Raw genomic sequence first — 3,589 nt, forward strand, 5'->3', positions numbered from 1 at the left:
TGTTACTCAAGAGAAGGGGTTGTACTGTATGCACAAGCTTGCTGAGGGGCAGAATACTTGGGCATTTCAGGGGCATGGTAGAAGTGTCCCCCATTTTATCCCTCTGTTACTGGGCATGAGTCTATGGCTTCTGATGGCTTCATCCAGGCAGGGTCATACTGTTACTGTACTAACACTTTGTAGTACATACAACTTTGTATATACAGTACAGTAGGTTACCATTGGTACTGTACATTACCAGTTGATCCTAATCAGTTTCCCAGTGATACAGTACATGCCACCCACTGTATTATACTGTACATGTCACACTGTATGCTATTGCTACAATGTACAGTATGCTCAATCTACTGAGAGATAGTGTCCTAGTCCCTTGCATTGTACTGTACTGTACTGCTGCCATGTCCCTTGATGCATCGTTCTGCATTCCTTGTAAAGCACACATGGGGTAGATGTACAGTATAAAACATTAAAAAGACGGAGAAGTGTGCATACAGTATCAATCAACTGCTGCCTGTACTTTGGCTGTTTGGAATGAAATTATGGTAATGGATGATTGTCATTTGCTCTCATCCATTACCAGAATTTCATTACAAACAGCCAGATCTTGCAGATTATCTGCCAGATAATTGTATGGTGTACAGTATGCCTATCTTATACAGTAGAAAAAGATACTATACAATGGAGTACAATAACAAAAATATTTATTAAACAAAAATAAAATTAAACAGATCTTAATAAGAAATTAAAAAAGTGGTCCACTAAGAGGTGGACCACCACCCGCAGGAGCAGAATGGCACGCTGCAACTGTTCTGTGGGAAAAAAAGGACAGTTTTACAAAACAAATACTGAATACTTTACAGTGTAGTAATGGCAATAGAGTACTTTACTCTATATTAGACAATCTTGTTATTTACAATGTACAGTGCTGTATTGTCAGTACAGTAAATCGAACACTACTGTATGCTGTCGAGGTAATTTAAACATTGCTTTAGTTTACCTCTTGTATAAGTGGGCTGCTGCCTGCCCGCTTCTGGGCCAGCCCACCTATCTTGCCCCTGTCTAGGGCCCCCATAAATCATTGGCACTATATTGGAGAAAAAAAAACATTTAGTCACATTCAAATATTATACAATTACTACTGTATACTGTAGGTACAGTATTATACTGTATTGCTGGTATTCAAAATATAAAGTACTGTACAAGAGTTTAGCTTCAATAGGTCATAAACAAATTGTCAAAGGAATAAAACACCACAGTACAAATACTGTAGATATTTATGTATTAGCAGTCATGACATTTCATGACAGCTTCAGAAAAAAGAGGGTTACAGTACTGTAGGTGGTGTTGTAGGGAGTACTATCAATAATAGTGGACTGTACTCAGAGCCAGCCATAAATAATATGATTCCCTAGTCAAGTTTTTGGATGCTGCCCCCTTGCACAGACGCTATTTCCGCCTCTGACCCTGTACCCCTTTCCCAGCACCATCACCCCTCAACCATAGCAGTCCTCATTTTGGTGCTCCTCCAACCTACTGTATGTTTAAAATAGCAACAGTGTGCACATGCGGTGTGCATCCCAAAACGGTGCATGTTCTTGCTGGGAAGGGGCATGGCCACACAGTAATTCCCCAATCTGAAATGACGCCACACAGTACTGCAACTTTATTCACAACATATCATGCAATAGTGTCTCTTATTCTCGTTACATCATAGGATAGTACCACATTACTCCTCAAAGTATTCCCACTTATTCACATTGCATCACATCATATTGCTCTTTGTTCACATTAGACCACACAGTAGTGCCCTTGCTACAGTATGTTACACAACAAAGTACTGTAGTACCCCTTATACACATAATGCTGCACATTAGTAATGCATTTTGTATGCAGATACAGATGCAGTCACACACAGAATATACTGTAGGCATGCTGCATATCATATTAATCAGCAGAAGCTGCTTGTGCCCCTAGGCATTTGGCAAGTATGCCTATGCCTAGGGCAGGCTCAGACTGGAGATCAGTACGTAATCCCGCTGGACGGGATCCCGGTGGTCAAAATACAGACGCCGGAATCCCCACCACACAATCCCGACAGGGGCGGCGAGCGGAACGCAGCCCCTTGCATGCTTGCTTCGCTCGCCACGCGGTGGGCACGGTGCCTTGCTACGCTCTGCACACTATTATATCAGTAGTCAGGAAACGCAGCATGCATTTGTGGAGTGAAGAGGGTGAAAAAAGAGAGAAAGTACAGTATGTACTGTAAGGTTATGTCAGAGGGTGTGAAGATGATCAGCTCAGTGTTATACATGTTACAGTAAGTTAGAATACAGTACAGTGCATTATGTATTTATATTTTATTACCAGGTGTCTCCTCCACTGGTTGGCGACGGACTGTAAAAAGATAAAATACAGTTAGTCATATCAGTTTGACTTAAAATAATGTTGGAGAAAAAAAAATACTGTAATTACAGTACCAACTATTGCTACTGTACAGTATATTTACCAAAAATGTATTCTGGCTCGTCGTCTGTGGGTAAAAGAGAAGAATATTATAAGATACAGTATACAGTAAAAAGTATAGTAATAGTACACCAGTGTCCAGGCCCAGTGACAGGTGGGTAAAAAAAGGTATGCTTGTGACAGGCATGGTGATTCCAAGGGACCCCACCGAGACCATCAGAAAATTTGTGAGTGGCCCGTATGCCGGTGATTATGACTAGAATAAGGTAGCAACTCTTTTTTCTTTTGAATTATGTATACTGTACAGTACTGTATGTGCATATTGTACAGTACACTTAAAATATTTAGCAGTTACTGTAGTGGTAATTTTTGGGATGACAGTATTAGCATACTGTAAGCATCCAACTGAGGCCCCCAAACAGATGCCACCAATAGGTACAGTACGTGCCTCTCGTGCCTAATGGGAAATTCATCACTGACAGTATCTAGAGAGAGAGATGAATGGAGAGACAGTGACAAGGGGGGAGAGAGAGAGAGAGAGAGAGAGAGAGAGAGAGAGAAATTTAGTAAGATGGGTGTTTTTTTTAGAACAGGTGATGTTGTCCATACAGTAGCAACCAATCAAATATTACCTACTGTACTGTATTATCGTCTGTAAGTGTAACTAGATACTGTAAATGTTAATGTGGAATGTGATCGGTTGCTACTGTATGGGCAATATCACCAGTTCAAACAAAAACAATTGTCATCCGATTTCTACGCATTTGCCTGAAAAATCTGATGAAAAGTGCTACTCTGATGGCATCAGATCAATGTCAGTAATAATTCTTACCACTAAATGCCGCCTCATCATCATCTTCCTCCTCCTCAGTGGCCTGTTCCAGTGTAGGGCCTGTGAAAAAAAACATTAATGAGAAAAAAAAGGTTCATTCCAGGAAATACACATACCCTCCAACATGACCCACCCCACTAGGTACAAAATGCTCTGGTTCTGGACTTCCCTCTTAATTTATTATTGCCATCACCTGTGAAGAAACAGCATTCTTATCATTTAACTAGTTCAACACAGGTGATGGAAATCATAAATTAAGAGGCGAAGTCTAGAAACAGAGCAGTGCGGCGGGTC

At 40.8% G+C, this 3,589-nt stretch overlaps 1 long non-coding RNA gene across 1 annotated transcript; it reads right to left on the reverse strand.

Annotated features, from left to right (window-relative positions):
* Positions 1–728: 728 nt before the first annotated feature.
* Positions 729–3,356, reverse strand: LOC135057639 (uncharacterized). Its single transcript, XR_010244254.1, has 5 exons — positions 3,296–3,356; positions 2,507–2,530; positions 2,365–2,394; positions 998–1,084; positions 729–809 (listed from the first exon to the last, which is right to left on the reverse strand). It is a non-coding gene; the product is annotated as an uncharacterized LOC135057639 (long non-coding RNA).
* Positions 3,357–3,589: the final 233 nt, after the last annotated feature.

This window comes from Pseudophryne corroboree, chromosome 3, assembly GCF_028390025.1.
Source record: "Pseudophryne corroboree isolate aPseCor3 chromosome 3, aPseCor3.hap2, whole genome shotgun sequence".
Classification (NCBI taxonomy): domain Eukaryota; kingdom Metazoa; phylum Chordata; class Amphibia; order Anura; family Myobatrachidae; genus Pseudophryne; species Pseudophryne corroboree.